Source organism: Oncorhynchus keta, chromosome 21 (assembly GCF_023373465.1).
Source record: "Oncorhynchus keta strain PuntledgeMale-10-30-2019 chromosome 21, Oket_V2, whole genome shotgun sequence".
Classification (NCBI taxonomy): Eukaryota; Metazoa; Chordata; class Actinopteri; order Salmoniformes; family Salmonidae; genus Oncorhynchus; species Oncorhynchus keta.
Window position 1 is genome coordinate 20,793,270 of NC_068441.1, and position 18,699 is coordinate 20,811,968.

At 42.7% G+C, this 18,699-nt stretch overlaps 1 pseudogene; it reads right to left on the reverse strand.

Moving 5' to 3' along the window:
* Nucleotides 1–116: 116 nt before the first annotated feature.
* LOC118377481 (period circadian protein homolog 3-like) lies at nt 117–18,655 on the reverse strand (annotated as a pseudogene).
* Between the last annotated feature and the right edge of the window lie 44 nt (nt 18,656–18,699).

Genomic DNA, 18,699 nt, shown 5'->3' on the forward strand with positions numbered 1-18,699 from the left:
TCTACCTTTGAAGGACGATTAGCTAGGAAAGGTTTCCAAAAAAAGCCCAGAAAGTGAAGTCATTGTTGTCGTACTTTCTATGTAGTCATATCAAGTTGTCACAAAAACTCTCTCAATTCAAAACAAATCGCTTTCTTTTGTATTCAGTTTTTTTCTTCTAAAATACATTGTTCTGTACTATACTGTTTTGTACAACAACAAAAAAACAGTACAAAACCTAGACCTAGGACGCTTATAGAGAAGACACACACACCAAACATACAGAAGACGCCAACATCAAGCCTTTATAACATTTCATTGAATAAAGTGAGCCTGGCTGTGGTTGCAGCTTGTTAAGGTTAGGACAAGGAGTACTAGGGGAACCTTTGGCATCGTAGAGACACAATAAACAACAATCACAAAATTAGAAATTGAAAGGAGCAGACGCGGTGGAACGTCATGGCAACTGTTCATTCTCGGTCCAGGTTCACAACTGTGCCTTCTGGAGTCCCTGTGCTGGTCCATGGATCCAGGGAACAGCCCAGACGTTGTACTGCAGTTCAACACCCTCTGTCACTGTCTGTATCATACTGAGGGTTTCTGTGTCCGTAACATCACCCCGTATCTCAGAGTGTGTGTCCATACACATGTCACTCCTAGACAACATATGGCCCTTCTGCTTGTCAGATCCATTTGCTCACTAGACAAAAATGCAGAGTTAATTTGGAGTGGGAGTCGGCTTAGGGCTGTAACTGTCCATACAATCACTCTGCCAGTATCACCCAGAGTATGTGTCCATAACATGTGGTATCAGGCCATCCAGGTTCTAAACAGCCTGAAGAACAGACTCCCAAATTAATATACACAGGGTCTATAGTGAGAGAGACGGAGGGACAGAGAGAGAAAGTACAAATTATCCATTGGAATCCAATAAAATCTGTCAGAAGTGATCCAATTGGGGTCCAGAAACCAGCCAATAAGAATCTCTCACCTGACAGAAAGTGCCGATAAGAATGCTCCATTCCTCTGTGCCCTCCGGCCCAATACAGCCTCTTATGCAGCTGTTCAGATCTGTGCATGTGTGTTAATCTGTGTCTGAAGATTCTCGGGAAGCCTTTCCCAAACTCAGTCCTGGGGACCCCAACATTTGTTTTTCAAAAATATTAGTTTTTTGAAGTTCATCCAAGTGTTTCTTGCACAGAGATTAAGTCCAACTGTCCAACTTTCATCACTCACTCTCCTGTCAGATTTATCTATACTTATGCACAATCGAAAAATTGATTTATTGAGCCCTGAAAGCTGATTGGTTGAAAATCGTGGTATATCAGACAGCGTACCACAGGTATGACAATTACTTTTTACTGTTCTACTTAAGTTGGTAAGGAGTATATAATAGCAATAAGGTACCTCAGGGGTTTGTGGTATATGGCCAATATACCAAGGTTAAGAGATGTGTCCTAACAACAGTCCTTAGCCGTGGTATATCGGCCATATACCACACCTCCTAAGGCTTTCTTGTTTAATCATAGCAGTTAAAAAAGGTTAAGTCAACATCCATTGATGGAAAATGATCAGGAGAGTTTAATAAGGGCAAATTATCTTGCGACATATTCTTAAACTCACAAGAATGAATCCTTTGTTGGAAAACCACATTTTGCTTCTTAACCTACATAGTTAGAAATTACGCCGATATTCAGGCTGTGATTCTACCCAACTATCATTGGAGCCATGTAAGGGTTCAAACCCTGGGATGGGGCCATGGGCAGTATGTTGGGGAAGCCCTGAATGTTCTGGATCTGAACGGACTGAAAGTTCTGTCTGGGATAGTTGGACTGGATGGACTGCACCTGGACAGACTGCATAGACTGGGTCTGCATGTTCTGAATGGACTGCATAAACTAAAAGTTATGCGGGAGGTTCTGCTGAACAGTCTGTTGTAGGTTCTGCTGAAAATTCTGTGGGTTTGAGTTTGGGTTCTGGTCTGGTTGAAGCACCATGGGGCCCACGCATGCCTGCTGCCGTTTCCCCACTTGGTCCACCCCTGGCTGGCTTCTCAGCATGGTGAAGTAGGGGGTCTGGAGGCTACCCATGGGGGCTTGTGGAGGGGATATAGGATGGTGGGGCAGCCCAAAGTGGGGAAGGGGGTTAGAGGATTCAGAGCAGGGCCAGGCGGAGTAGGGGCAGGGGAGGGCAGGAGGGGGCTCGGGTGGAGAGGCGTAGCTGTCAGACAAAGTTTTGGGTTTGGGATGTTTGTGTTTATTAGGCTTCCCTGTCCGAGTGCAGTTCAACACGGCTGCAGTCACCGGTTGCTTCAAGTAGTCACCTGAAGGGAGGGAGGAGAGAGAACAGTAGAATAGTAATCACAGATACAGCACATCTATCTGGAAGAAAGCCTTATCCTAACAAAGCAATGCCACAGGCCTCCAGCTTGATGGTTGACACAAGTCACCCTGCTCCAAAGCATGTGTGATAACAGTCCTCCTCACACCCACTGACCTGGGTGGTGAGGGTGAACCCCGGTTGTCTTGCTGTAGATGGGAGCTGTAGGGACTGTGGAAGATACGATGGCAGAAGCGTTCCTCATATTCCTGCTCCTTCTTCTGAGTGTGAGCTGAAAGGACCTCCTTGGTCAGACCCACCAATTGCAGCTCCTCTGCAAAAGAGCTAGGGATGGGGCTAGGGGCAGTGTGAGCAGGAGTGGGGTCAGCAGGTTTGCTGCCCATTGGTGCATCCTCTAGGGATGTCACCTCTGGAGGGCAGGGCATAAAGAAAATATATTTTTGCTTGTTTTGTCAAGTCATTACAAATAAAAGGGTAGAATATGATTGTGTGTCCGTACCAGACTCTGGCTGGGGAACATGCACTATAGTGCTGCTGTGCTGTTGTAGGAGTACTGGCTGGTGACTGACACTACACTCATAGCCTTTGTAGACAGGAGCTCTCACCATAGCTGCTGCTGTAGAGCCCACTGGCACCTGATTGTCCAGCACCACAACTACACATATAGACAGACAAAACATCAGAAAGCTGTGTGCCTGTGTGTGTGTGTGTATATATATATATATTTCCAACAGAGATGGTCTGAGCTGTGTGTGTGTTTGTGTAACTCACCGTCGGAGCTGGCCTGGGCAGTCTGTGGGTCAGTGGTGGGTGTGTCATCATCTAAGGTAGAGGAGGAAGATGTGCCGATGGAGCGAAACTTGCTCTTACGCTTCAAGTGTGGACCACAGCCCTCCAGATACCTACAAACACACACTTTATTCAGATCCTCACTGAAACATTGATTGCAGATTAAAATACATGTACCATCACAGTGACACCGTCACCCTCTACTGTCAGTCAGAGGATCCACCCACCTGATGATGCTGTCCACTGAGTTGATCTGCTGATAGGACAGAATGTGCGCTTGCTTCCTGGTCTCCTTATGCCCTCTGACCTCAGCCCTGGTGTGGGGGAGGGGCGCTGTGTGACATCACAAAGTGGACAAAGGTAAGCCAGAATTGAACAGCTAGATGATTAATTGATTAGCTGAACGAGGTGTGTTAGTGCTAGCCTGGTACAACAGCCTGCCAGCCTTTGGTTCCCCAGGACAAGTATTGGTAGGGATGGGGCTAAATTGAAATGTTACTTACAGAAGGAATATGAAAATGCATAACCATGGTAGCAATTAAAAGGGAACAGTTTGGAGATAGTGGGAAAATTGTTAGACTAAATGTGAGTACACAACAGTTCACCTGACAACACTGAACACCGTTGTCTTTATGTGCATTTTACATTTACTCTACTTTTACTGCATTTGTGGATAACGAAATCTGAAAATACTCAGAGTACATTCATTAACATGATAAGAATATGTTGGGAAAATGGAAAATGTTGGGAATGTGCAACAAGACAAACATAGACAAACATAGGCTCATTCTGTTCAGGACAACCCAGGGTATAACGCCATGTCATCTTCTGCTTGCTTATATGACAACAAAGTGATATTTACTATAAACCTCAACATTTAATCTTTAAAAATACATAGTCATCTTAATTTACAGCATTTCCCTCACTCAGGCAACAAAACATTTGCAAAAGTTGCTCAGAGATGGGGGTAACTTCCTGTCGCACGCGGTGCTCAAGTTCAAACCGTCTGTCAGTCAAAACCCATACATCGCTGTGAAACGCAGATCAAGAGCTCTGATGTCATGTATAGCATGTTACTGTACAGCCACTACTTGCTTATTAGTGCCCAAATCTGCCAGTTTCAACCGGTATACTGGTACGAGTGTACAATGGGCTGAGAGTGCAATGGGCTGAGAGTGCAATGGGCTGAGAGTGCAATGGGCTGAGAGTGCAATGGGCTGAGAGTGCAATGGGCTGAGAGTGCAATGGGCTGAGAGTGCAATGGGCTGAGAGTGCAATGGGCTGAGAGTGCAATGGGCTGAGAGTGCAATGGGCTGAGAGTGCAATGGGCTGAGCACAATATTGTTTGCGAATTGCAGCCTTCCAAACGATTCGTTCTCGAGTTTGTCGAGTAGAACCAAAACATACACAGCCTCTGCTCAACAAACACAAACTGTTTGGAAGGCCGCAGTTCGCAAATGATATTGTGTTTAGCCCTTCACTCTCATACCCATCACAACATTCAATAATTCATTAAATTCATTCTTGCAACATGTGATCAGTTATCAATTCTAAACATGTAATTTTCTTCTCTACGTTGCCTGATCTGTGTTTTCCCTCATGCACATGATAGACAGTTGCTGGTCGGAGCAAGTCTCCAGATCTGCTGAGCCAAGAGGAGCACATATTTATCCTGCTGTAAAATGTATTGCTGCAGCAGATCAAACTAATCATGACTCTCGAAGCAGTAAAAAGAGACACAAACTAGTATCTAGGTAACAGGAATAGTATTGTAACAGGCTGTAGTGGTGCTGTATTGTCTCACCGGTTCACGGTGTGAATCCTCCCACAGGTTGCCATTGCTGTCGCTAGAGGAATCCACACTGATGTCGTGCTCATGGGAACCGTGACTGCCCATACTGCCATAACCACTGGAGCCATTATTATGGACTGGCTGAACAGAGAACGAGACACACATTTACACATGTTCCAGACTGAGAGGATTGAACTGGTAGCAATATAGGGGCCATGGTGTCTGTGTGTTCTTACCTGCAGGAAGAGCTTGCAGATCTTGGCCTGCAGGTTTTTAATCTCTTCGTGGATGATTGGCAGTTCCTCTTTACTCCGAGCAGCAAACATATCCTCATTCAGAGGCACCTACACAGAGACACACAGGGTCAGAGAGAGAGAAAGAGAGCGAGACAGAGGTAGACTCACGTCCTGACTTTGTGTCGTCCGATGATGAGGAGCAAGAAATAGAGTTAGAGAGAGATTGTAACTATACTAAACAAAATTATAAATGCAACGTGTCAGAAAGTGTTGTTCCCATGTTTCTTGAGGTGAAATAAAAGATCCCAGAAATGTTCCATATGCACATAAAGATTATTTCTCGCAAATGTTGTGCACAAATGTGTTTATATCCCTTTCAGTGAGCATTTCTCATTTGCCAAGAAAATCCATCCAACTGACTGGTGTGGCATATCAAGAAAGTGATTAAACATCATGATAAGTACACAGGTGCACCTTGTGCTTGGGACAATAAAAGGCCACTCTTAAATCTGCATTTTGTCACACAACACAATGCCACAGATGTTTCATATTTTGAGTGAGTGTGCAATTGGCATGCTGACTGCAGGAATATCCACCAGAGCTGTTGCCAGAGAATTAAATGTTAACTTCTCTACCATACGTCGTTTTAGAGAATTTGGCAGTACGTCCAAACAGCCTCACAACCGCAGACCACGTGTTACCACGCCAGCCCAGGAACTCCACATCCAGCTTATTCACATGCAGGATCGTCTGAGACCAGCCACGTGGACAGCTGATAAAACGGAGGAGTATTGCTGTATGAAATAAAGCCCTTTTGTGGTGAAAAACAAATTCTGATTTGCTGGGACTGGCTCCCCAGTGGTTGGGCTCTTCAAGGCCCATCCATGGCTGCGCCCATGCCCAGTCATGTGAAATCCATAGATTAGGGCCTTAAGAATTTATTTAAAATGTACTGATTTCCTTATAGGGACTGTAACTCAGCAACATTTTTGAAAATGTTGCATGCTGTGTTTATATCTCTATTCAGTAAAGTTGCTTGGCAAAATTGTAATTGGTTGATTGATAAAGTGGAGGATGTGGATGCAAGGTAGCTGTGGTAGTTGGACTGTTGGGATTGGTTGGCTGCTGTAGTGAATTGGTGTGATTGGTTGATGTGATAAAGGCGTACCCTTGCGGTGCTTGGAGAGCATGATGGGCCGATCCTTTGGGTAAATACAGGTCAGCAACGACGTGCCAATCAGATCCTGATGCAGGTATCCTAGTAATGGCACAGCCCTGCACATAAACACCACCAAACACAGAGTCAGAGTTAATTCATCTGACCGTGGGTTTGTTTACGTGTGTGTGTGTGTGTGTGTACGGACCGATTGTCCACCTTCAGGAAAACACAGCCCGGGGAGTGTGTGGTGGTGAAGATGCGTTTGTCCATGGGGATACGGGGAGCTGCAGGAGCAACAGCAGCAAACAACGTCAACCTCCACTAACTCCACCAGCAACAACATTCATTTCCCTCTATGGAATCTTCCATTCTCCTCAGAATATTCTAGCCATCTCCTCCTAAACCTTTTGAGCTAGATATACCAAACTTTCCTTTCTATAAAGTGAATAGTATGTATGTAGTTGGCGATGAAGAACGTTGTATCTCTTTATGAAACTGTCATTCTCTACTTCTCCCCTACCTCCGTGGATATGGTTATAACCTACACCGCGGACTGAGCACTCTGTTCTGCCACCTGTGGCCACTTGGCACCTCCATATCTTCTCTGTCCTGGCACCTCCATCTCTTCTCTGTCTTGGCACCTCCATCTCTTCTCTGTCCTGGCACCTCCATCTCTTCTCTGTCCTGGCACCTCCATATCTTCTCTGTCTTGGCACCTCCATCTCTTCTCTGTCTTGGCACCTCCATCTCTTCTCTGTCTTGACACCTCCATCTCTTCTCTGTCCTGGCACCTCCATCTCTTCTCTGTCCTGGCACCTCCATATCTTCTCTGTCTTGGCACCTCCATCTCTTCTCTGTCCTGGCACCTCCATCTCTTCTCTGTCCTGGCACCTCCATCTCTTCTCTGTCCTGGCACCTCCATCTCTTCTCTGTCCTGGCACCTCCATCTCTTCTCTGTCCTGGCACCTCCATCTCTTCTCTGTCTTGGCACCTCCATCTCTTCTCTGTCCTGGCACCTCCATCTCTTCTCTGTCCTGGCACCTCCATCTCTTCTCTGTCCTGGCACCTCCATCTCTTCTCTGTCTTGACACCTCCATCTCTTCTCTGTCCTGGCACCTCCATCTCTTCTCTGTCCTGGCACCTCCATCTCTTCTCTGTCTTGGCACCTCCATCTCTTCTCTGTCCTGGCACCTCCATCTCTTCTCTGTCCTGGCACCTCCATCTCTTCTCTGTCCTGGCACCTCCATCTCTTCTCTGTCCTGGCACCTCCATCTCTTCTCTGTCCTGGCACCTCCATCTCTTCTCTGTCTTGGCACCTCCATCTCTTCTCTGTCCTGGCACCTCCATCTCTTCTCTGTCCTTGCACCTCAGTGGTGGAAGAAGCTCCCCAGCATGATCAGGCCAGGAGAGACATTTCGCCACAGACTGAAAACCCAGCTCTTTAGACAGCACTTTGGATCCCCTACCACTGACCCAAATTTCGTAGATGGAGTTTTAACTTGCAACCTGGTATGTACAGTAAAGTCGGAAGTTTACATCCACTTAGGTTGGAGTCTTAAAACTCGTATTTCAACCACTCCACAAATGTATTGTTAACAAACCATAGGTTTGGCAAGTCGGTAAGAACATCTAATTGTCTACAGACAGATGATTTCACTTATAATTCACTGTATCCCAATTCCAGTGGGTCAGAAGTTTACATACACTAAGTTGAGTGTGCCTTTAAACAGCTTGGAAAATTCCAGAAAATGATGCCATGGCTTTAGAAGCTTCTGATAGGCTAATAGACAAAATTTGAGTCAATTGGATGTGTACCTGTGGATGAATTTCAAGGCCTACCTTCAAACTCTTGCCTCTTTGCTTGACATCATGGGAAAATCAAAAGAAATCAGCCTAGACCTCAGAAATAAAATGTAGACCTCAACAAGTCTGGTTCATCCTTGGGAGCAATTTCCAAACACCTAAAGGTACGACATTCACCTGTACAAACAATAGTACACAAGTATAAACACCATGGGACCACGCAGCCGTCATACCGCTCAGGAAGGAGACGCGTTCTGTCTCCTAGAGATGAACGTACTTTGGTGCGAAAAGTGCAAATCAATCCCAGAACAACAGCAAAGGATCTTGTGAAGATGCTGGAGGAAACAGGTACAAAAGCATCTATATCCACAGTAAAACGAGTCCTATATCAACATAACCTGAAAGGCCGCTCAGCAAGGAAGAAACCACTGTGCCAAAACCGCCATAAAAAAGCCAGACTACGGTTTGCAACTGCACATGGGGACAAAGATCATACTTTTTGGATAAATGTCATCTGGTCTGATGAAACAAATATAGAACTGTTTGGCTATAATGACCACCGTTATGTTTGGAGGGAAAAGGGGAACGCTTGCAAGCCGAAGAACACCATCCCAACCATGACGCACGAGGGTGGCAGCATCATGTTGTGGGGGTGCTTTGCTGCAGGAGGGACTGGTGCACTTCACAAAATAGACAGCATCATTAGGATGGAACATTATGTGGATATATTGAAGCAACATCTCAAGACATCAGTCAGAAAGTTGGTCGCAATGGGTCATCCAAATGGACAATGACCCCAAGAATACTTCCAAAGTTGTGGCAAAATGGCTTAAGGACAACAAAGTCAAGGTATTGGAGTGGCCATCACAAAGCACCGACCTCAATCCTATAGAACATTTGTGGGCAGAACTGAAAAAGCGTGTGCGAGCAAGGAGGCCTAGAAACCTAACTCAGTTACACAAGCTCTGTCAGGAGGAATGGGCCAAAATTCCCCCAACTTAACGTGGGAAGCTTGTGGAAGGCTACCCGACACGTTTGACCCAAGTTAAACAATTTAAAGGCAATGCAAGCAAATACTAAATGAATGTATGTAAACTTCTGACCCACCGGGAATGTGATGAAAGAAATAAAAGCTGAAATAAATCATTCTCTTCTCATTTTTACTAGGATTAAATGTCAGGAATTGTGAAAAACTGAGTATAAATGTTTTTGGCTGAGGTGTATTTAAACATCCAACTTCAACTGTATATTGCACCTGTCAAACTCAAGACCCGCGGGCCGGATTTGGCCCATGAGCCCATTCAATCAGGCCCGCAGGTGGTTTGAGTATTATTATTTTTTTCTGTGAAAAACAATCTCAAATCGACATTACAATTACTAAAACCAAATCGAACCCATGTCGAAACGGTAATAGCCTACATTTATAGTTTCTTCACTCTGTCCAGCTTGCTAACAGTCATCAAAAAAAAAGCTAGACAGTCAGAGAGCATCAAAAATGGCAAAAGCGATGGACATAGGACCATTTTCTTCTCAATTTATGAAGACCGAATGCAGCAAGCGAGGAAAATGGGTTTAACACTCATGATACATTGGACTTCAATGGATGGTGTTGTGTGTACATACGTTTGTATTTCTATTGAGATGTGAAAAAGCCCTGACCCCTGTCCTCACTACAAACACAGCCCACATTACCTGCTGCTTCTCAGTCAACGAGTGGCAGGCCCCAAACACCATCTGCTCTCTTATTTAATTACATTAACATCCCAATGAATGAGTCACTTCCAACAATATAAATAACCAACACTTCATGTAGCCTAGCCTACAAAACATCCAGATAACTTCCAGAAGATACGCCTCTGCCTTCATCTCACTATAAATATAGCTTTACCAATGTGTGCAAAATCACAATTTTACAGTTCCATTCTAGCACTGTGATTGTGCAGCCTTTGGGCCTATCATAATGTAAAGAATGGCAATACGCTATTGAAAGACAGCTACGTTCTTCTACTAACAGCATGGCCATCCAACACATGAGAAAGAGAGAGGGGGCAGATAGACAGACAGGAAGAGGAAGCCAGGGAGAAAGTTTCAAGGAAGACAGGAGAGAGACAGGGAAGAAAGGGGAAGGCTGAGAGAGATGGGGTAGGTTAGAGTAGAGGCAGTCTCTCTCTACTGACCAACAGATAATTCCATCCATGGGCTCTCTCTGGAGTCAGAGTGGATAAGTCAGGGAGAGTGGGGGGAAACACACATCAGTACGTACGTCCATCTGTCTGTCTACTCTGTCCATCCATCTGTAAGTATACAGGCCTGTATGTCTGTCCAATAGAAGTCCTGCTACCCCCGGTTTTTAAACCAGGAAGGTTTCTAACTTATGTTTACACCCATGTTAACTGCTAAGTGGTAATGACATGGGAGAGAAAAAGGTAAACAAACAAACTGATTTTGTATCTAGACTAGAGCTTGGTCATGATAGAGGCAAAACGTCAGTTTCAGCTCAGATACAAACTAGAGCAACAGAGAGTCTTATAATCAACGTTTTAGTGCAGGTATTCGCAATGTCGTCGGGGGTACGCCAAATAAAAATGTGATTCACATTTTTTATAAATGTATTTTCACATTTTCAAACAGTCCATTTATAGTTTTCCAACGGGGCTATATATTTGGGTGAGGTTTTTTTCTCACCCGAGGGGCCTCGTTTCAACTGCCAAAAATAAAATTAAACCATCTAGTGTTCAGCAAAACAACACAATGTCAAATACAGGTAGCCTAGTCAAATAATTAACATCCAATCACATTAACTGTTACTCTCTCTGGGAATGATGGCGCAAAAGCCATAACAGCGAGACACAGTGGAGTGGTAACGCGCTCAAGCAGTTACTCCCGACGCCACCTGGGTACATGGTGGCGTCGGGAGTTGGATGGTGCCTCTGGGGAAATTCAAAAGGCTAATTGAGGTCCTTTTTAATGAAGAATGTGTTTGTTTTCTCTGACTGGGTTTTGCTTTTGGTGTATTGATTTTAATATAGGCGTGTATAGTTGTGTGTAGCCTATAGTGTATATTGATGGTATGCAGGGCTCATCTGAGAAAGAGACCTTGGTCTCAGCAGGACTCCCTGATGAAATAAAGGTTAAATAAATAAAATAGATTTGTTTACATTCTCAGGTACCTGAAATGGTGGTGTGGCTGGCTCTAACTATGATAGGCCACTTCGAGCTTGTAGTCAGTCTTCTTCTGTGATCTTTGTTATTCGCATGTGCATCCCCCAAAACATAAAGCGCATCATTCGGACTTGTGTATACGAGGAAACGCGTGCTAATATGTATGTTGTTTTTCTCCCATTTACCATCCAGTCACTCGTCCATTCCAAGGCGAAGCGTTTGACACATTTCAGCAACGTGAGTACCGCCAGCGTAACCACGCCAGCCAACGTTCATTTGCCAGACTAATTTGCCATAATCGCCTATGATTGGTCAGAGTACCAGTTGTGGGCGTGTGTGGATGTAGGGGATCTGTCAGCGTCTAGCTTGGTTCACGTGGACACAACAGGAGGAACACACCGTGCTGTTTTTAGGGTCTGTGGTCAACAGAACTGCAGGCGGGGCTTATGTATGTGGTCACACACATTTTTGCCCCGATTGGCTCACGGAGAAATGGTTTTCTTGCGTTTAAGCCGTAAAACTCAACATGTCACATTGGAGGAAAGAAAGTTAACCTAAAAGCTGACCGTAGGTGGGGGCGGGAGGTCCTGTATAAACACAATTTCACTTCCTTGACAACAGTTCTGCTCAACGAAGGCAAGCATAAATGCACTGACTTCTGCAGAGAACATATCGTATTAAATGCTATATGGCCACTGCAGATGTCCGATTGACTATGTAAATCAAATAAAAATGTTATAAGTCACATGCGCCAAATACAACAGGTCCCTAACCAACAATGCAGTTTAAAAACATGAATAAGAATAAGACATAAAAGTAACAAGTATTTAAAGAGCAGCAGTAAAATATGAAAAGGGAGACTATATACAGGGGGCACAGGTTAGTCGAGGTAATTTAGTTAATATGTACATGTAGGTAGAGTCATTAAAGTGACTGCATAGATAACAATAGAGAGTAGCAGCCTTCCTCTGATACCGCCTGGTATAGAGGTCCTGGATGGCAGGAAGCTTGGCCCCAGTGATGTACCGGGCCGTACACACTACCGTTTATAGTGCCTTGCGGTCGGAGGCCGAGCAGTTGCCATACCAGGCAGTGATGCAACCAGTCAGGATGCTCTCGATGGTGCAGCTTTAGAAACTTTAGAGGATCTGAGGACCCATGCCAAATATTTTCAGTTTCATGAGGGGGGAATATGTTTTTTCGTGCCCTCTTCACGACTGTCTTGGTGTGCTTGGACCATGTTAGTTTGTTGGTGATGTGGCTCCACTACAGCCCCGTCTGTTAAATTACATCTGGACACTGACTGTAGCCTTCTAATTTTTACTCTTGCAGAATGAAGCATTTCTTGCAGTAAAATTATACACCAAAGGTACGTTTTGTTCTGGAACAGGAGTGGAGAAATATGATGCATTTCTTTCAGAATCTTGAGAGAAAATGAATGCAGTTAGGTTCCTTCCTTAGAAATGGTATCTTTATCAGCATCATAAAAGCTGATAGTATTTCAACCACATAAAATATGCATCTAAGCCAAAATGAAATCTGATCAGAAACACCTTTAGTAGTTTTCACAGCTTTCTATTTCACATTTTGCACAGAAAATCTTTCCCCATTTTTTGAGTTTTGCATTTTCTCCCTGGTGCCTAAAGGTCTTTGCTCCAAGAAAGAAGCAGACGACAAAGCAAACTTCACCAATGTCAACTAGATTGAAGCATTAATTTAATTATATTGATTTATGACTTTCTGGTGAGCAAGGGTTTATTTAGTCATCTAGGGCAACATATGACAGAAGAGAAGCTGCATGTATCTAATTATTGACAAGTTGAATAATAAGGGTTTATTTAGTCATCTAGGGCAACATATGACAGAAGAGAAGCTGCATGTATCTAATTATTGACAAGTTGAATAATAAGGGTTTATTTAGTCATCTAGGGCAACATATGACAGAAGAGAAGCTGCATGTATCTAATTATTGACAAGTTGAATAATACGGGTTTATTTAGTAATCTAGGGCAACATACAGTGCCTTGCGAAAGTATTCGGCCCCCTTGAACTTTGCGACCTTTTGCCACATTTCAGGCTTCAAACATAAAGATATAAAACTGTATTTTTTTGTGAAGAATCAACAACAAGTGGGACACAATCATGAAGTGGAACAACATTTATTGGATATTTCAAACATTTTTAACAAATCAAAAACTGAAAAATTGGGCGTGCAAAATTATTCAGCCCCCTTAAGTTAATTTAATACTTTGTAGCGCCACCTTTTGCTGCGATTACAGCTGTAAGTCGCTTGGGGTATGTCTCTATCAGTTTTGCACATCGAGAGTGCTTGCCTACGGAGCTGTGAGGGGAACGGCACCTCAGTACCTCCAGGCTCTGATCAGGCCCTACACCCAAACAAGGGCACTGCGTTCATCCACCTCTGGCCTGCTCGCCTCCCTACCACTGAGGAAGTACAGTTCCCGCTCAGCCCAGTCAAAACTGTTCGCTGCTCTGGCTCCCCAATGGTGGAACACACTCCCTCACGACGCCAGGACAGTGGAGTCAATCACCACCTTCCGGAGACACCTGAAACCCCACCTCTTTAAGGAATACCTAGGATAAGATAAAGTAATCCTTCTCACCCCCCTTAAAAGATTTAGATGCACTATTGTAAAGTGGCTGTTCCACTGGATGTCATAAGGTGAATGCACCAATTTGTAAGTCGCTCTGGATAAGAGCGTCTGCTAAATGACTTAAATGTAATGTAATGTAAATGAGAGACTGACATTTTTTCCCATTCCTCCTTGCAAAACAGCTCGAGCTCAGTGAGGTTGGATGGAGAGCATTTGTGAACAGCAGTTTTCAGTTCTTTCCACAGATTCTCGATTGGATTCAGGTCTGGACTTTGACTTGGCCATTCTAACACCTGGATATGTTTATTTCTGAACCATTCCATTGTAGATTTTGCTTTATGTTTTGGATCATTGTCTTGTTGGAAGACAAATCTCCGTCTCAGTCTCAGGTCTTTTGCAGACTCCATCAGGTCTTCAAGAATGGTCCTGTATTTGGCTCCATCCATCTTCCCATCAATTTTAACCATCTTCCCTGTCCCTGCTGAAGAAAAGCAGGCCCAAATCATGATGCTGCCACCACCATGTTTGACAGCGGGGATGGTGTGTTCAGAGTGATGAGCTGTGTTGCTTTTACGCCAAACATAACGTTTTGCATTGTTGCCAAAAAGTTCAATTTTGGTTTCATCTGACCAGAGCACCTTCTTCCACATGTTTGGTGTGTCTCCCAGGTGGCGTGTGGCAAACTTTAAACAACACTTTTTATGGATATCTTTAAGAAATGGCTTTCCTCTTGCCACTCTTCCATAAAGGCCAGATTTGTGCAATATACGACTGATTGTTGTCCTATGGACAGAGTCTCCCACCTCAGCTGTAGATCTCTGCAGTTCATCCAGAGTGATCATGGGCCTCTTGGCTGCATCTCTGATCAGTCTTCTCCTTGTATGAGATGAAGGTTTAGAGGGACGGCCAGGTCTTGGTAGATTTGCAGTGGTCTGATACTCCTTCCATTTCAATATTATCGCTTGCACAGTGCTCCTTGGGATGTTTAAAGCTTGGGAAATCTTTTTGTATCCAAATCCGGTTTTAAACTTCTTCACAACAGTATCTCGGACCTGCCTGGTGTGTTCCTTGTTCTTCATGATGCTCTCTGCGCTTTTAACGGACCTCTGAGACTATCACAGTGCAGGTGCATTTATACGGAGACTTGATTACACACAGGTGGATTGTATTTATCATCATTAGTCATTTAGGTCAACATTGGATCATTCAGAGATCCTCACTGAACTTCTGGAGAGAGTTTGATGCACTGAAAGTAAAGGGGCTGAATAATTTTGCAGTTTTTGATTTGTTAAAAAAGTTTGAAATATCCAATAAATGTCGTTCCACTTCATGATTGTGTCCCACTTGTTGTTGGTTCTTCACAAAAAAATACAGTTTTATATCTTTATGTTTGAAGCCTGAAATGTGGCAAAAGGTCGCAAAGTTCAAGGGGGCCGAATACTTTCGCAAGGCACTGTATGACAGAAGAGAAGCTGCATGTATCTAATTATTGACAAGTTGAATAGTAAGGGTTTATTTAGTCATCTAGGGCAACATATGACAGAAGAGAAGCTGCATGTATCTAATTATTGACAAGTTGAATAATAAGGGTTTATTTAGTCATCTAGGGCAACATATGACAGAAGAGAAGCTGCATGTATCTAATTATTGACAAGTTGAATAGTAAGGGTTTATTTAGTCATCTAGGGCAACATATGACAGAAGAGAAGATGCATGTATCTAATTATTGACAAGTTGAATAGTAAGGGTTTATTTAGTCATCTAGGGCAACATATGACAGAAGAGAAGCTGCATGTCTCTAATTATTGACAAGTTGAATAATAAGGGTTTATTTAGTCATCTAGGGCAACATATGACAGAAGAGAAGCTGCATGTCTCTAATTATTGACAAGTTGAATAATAAGGGTTTATTTAGTCATCTAGGGCAACATATGACAGAAGAGAAGCTGCATGTATCTAATTATTGACAAGTTGAATAATAAGGGTTTATTTAGTCATCTAGGGCAACATATGACAGAAGAGAAGCTGCATGTCTCTAATTATTGACAAGTTGAATAATAAGGGTTTATTTAGTCATCTAGGGCAACATATGACAGAAGAGAAGATGCATGTCTCTAATTATTGACAAGTTGAATAATAAGGGTTTATTTAGTCATCTAGGGCAACATATGACAGAAGAGAAGCTGCATGTCTCTAATTATTGACAAGTTGAATAATAAGGGTTTATTTAGTCATCTAGGGCAACATATGACAGAAGAGAAGCTGCATGTCTCTAATTATTGACAAGTTGAATAATAAGGGTTTATTTAGTCATCTAGGGCAACATATGACAGAAGAGAAGATGCATGTATCTAATTATTGACAAGTTGAATAATAAGGGATTATTTAGTCATCTAGGGCAACATATGACAGAAGAGAAGATGCATGTATCTAATTATTGACAAGTTGAATAGTAAGGGTTTATTTAGTCATCTAGGGCAACATATGACAGAAGAGAAGCTGCATGTCTCTAATTATTGACAAGTTGAATAATAAGGGTTTATTTAGTCATCTAGGGCAACATATGACAGAAGAGAAGATGCATGTATCTAATTATTGACAAGTTGAATAATAAGGGATTATTTAGTCATCTAGGGCAACATATGACAGAAGAGAAGATGCATGTATCTAATTATTGACAAGTTGAATAGTAAGGGTTTATTTAGTCATCTAGGGCAACATATGACAGAAGAGAAGATGCATGTATCTAATTATTGACAAGTTGAATAATAAGGGTTTATTTAGTCATCTAGGGCAACATATGACAGAAGAGAAGATGCATGTATCTAATTATTGACAAGTTGAATAGTAAGGGTTTATTTAGTCATCTAGGGCAACATATGACAGAAGAGAAGATGCATGTATCTAATTATTGACAAGTTGAATAATAAGGGTTTATTTAGTCATCTAGGGCAACATATGACAGAAGAGAAGCTGCATGTATCTAATTATTGACAAGTTGAATAATACGGGTTTATTTAGTCATCTAGGGCAACATATGACAGAAGAGAAGATGCATGTATCTAATTATTGACAAGTTGAATAGTAAGGGTTTATTTAGTCATCTAGGGCAACATATGACAGAAGAGAAGATGCATGTATCTAATTATTGACAAGTTGAATAATAAGGGTTTATTTAGTCATCTAGGGCAACATATGACAGAAGAGAAGCTGCATGTATCTAATTATTGACAAGTTGAATAATAAGGGTTTATTTAGTCATCTAGGGCAACATATGACAGAAGAGAAGATGCATGTATCTAATTATTGACAAGTTGAATAATAAGGGTTTATTTAGTCATCTAGGGCAACATATGACAGAAGAGAAGATGCATGTATCTAATTATTGACAAGTTGAATAATAAGGGTTTATTTAGTCATCTAGGGCAACATATGACAGAAGAGAAGCTGCATGTATCTAATTATTGACAAGTTGAATAATAAGGGTTTATTTAGTCATCTAGGGCAACATATGACAGAAGAGAAGATGCATGCATCTAATTATTGACAAGTTGAATAATAAGGGTTTATTTAGTCATCTAGGGCAACATATGACAGAAGAGAAGATGCATGTATCTAATTATTGACAAGTTGAATAATAAATAGCCTACTAAAGTGTTAAAAATTATAAGCAGAAACATATCTAAATGAGGTAAAAATCCTGCATCCACGGTCAAAAAAGCGTTATGCTATCTGACTGTGGCCTACAACTGCATTTTCTATATATGGGGTTAATTAAGGCCGCTGCATGGTCAATCGGCGTCTGCATTGGCCTGCAGCGTTTACGGTGCTAGGGACTCTGCAGAAGAGCATTCATACTTCTTGCGCTTCAAGGCAGCGCAAAGCTGTTGTGAAGGAAGTTGTCAAGGAAATGAGTTTGTGCTTAAACAGGAAGTCCCGCCCGCACCTACCTACCGTCAACCAAACGAATCATGTCAATGTGGAGCCATATGAAGCCCTCCGCATTATAACATTTGGGAGTCGCTAGATTTGCAGGCCTCCGGTAGCACCGCAATTGCGTTGCAGATCAAGCATAAGTTGGCTGTAAGGGTCTGGGAGCAGTCTAACTTTATCACATATAGTCAGGGGGTGGGTGTGGCTGAACAGACACCTAACCTGGACACCATAGTGCGTCTAGGTCAACGAGGAAGCAGTGGTGAGCCAGGCCTACTTGAATTACCACACACTAAAGTCTCCTTTCAATTTAAGTTCCCACAACAACATTGATAATGGTGATCTAAAACAATATAAAAGGGGGAAATGCAATGAGTTCTCCTAGAACATAAAAACTACTTTTAAAATAGGAAAAGATGGAAATGTGGAAAATAAACAAAAGGGGATGAAAAACATCCATTATCATGAGCAATAATACTATAATAGCTATGATCAGTCAATGAAATGTTTAAAACACAATTTCTTTAACACTTGACAATACAAAGGTGTCCTGTAGTGAATGATTTGATGATTTTGGAAGAGGGAGTGACTCAGTCAGGCTCACAAATGGCAAATTGGAATCACAAAATAAGATATTTACATGAAATAAACATTTCACAGGGTACTATACATGTACTGTAGTAGAGAATGTTGTTCAAATGAAAGTGAACCCACCAGTTCTGCTGTTCTCTGAGGTTGTTGGGCAGGCCGCCAGAGATGGGATTGACAAACTCAAAAGGGACTCCTGTGTGATCCAGCTATTGGCTGCAAGACTAACACGCAGTGCCACACCTGCAGAGGCCAACATGTGGCGCTATTCACACTGACACAGAATACAGTGGACGTACACTT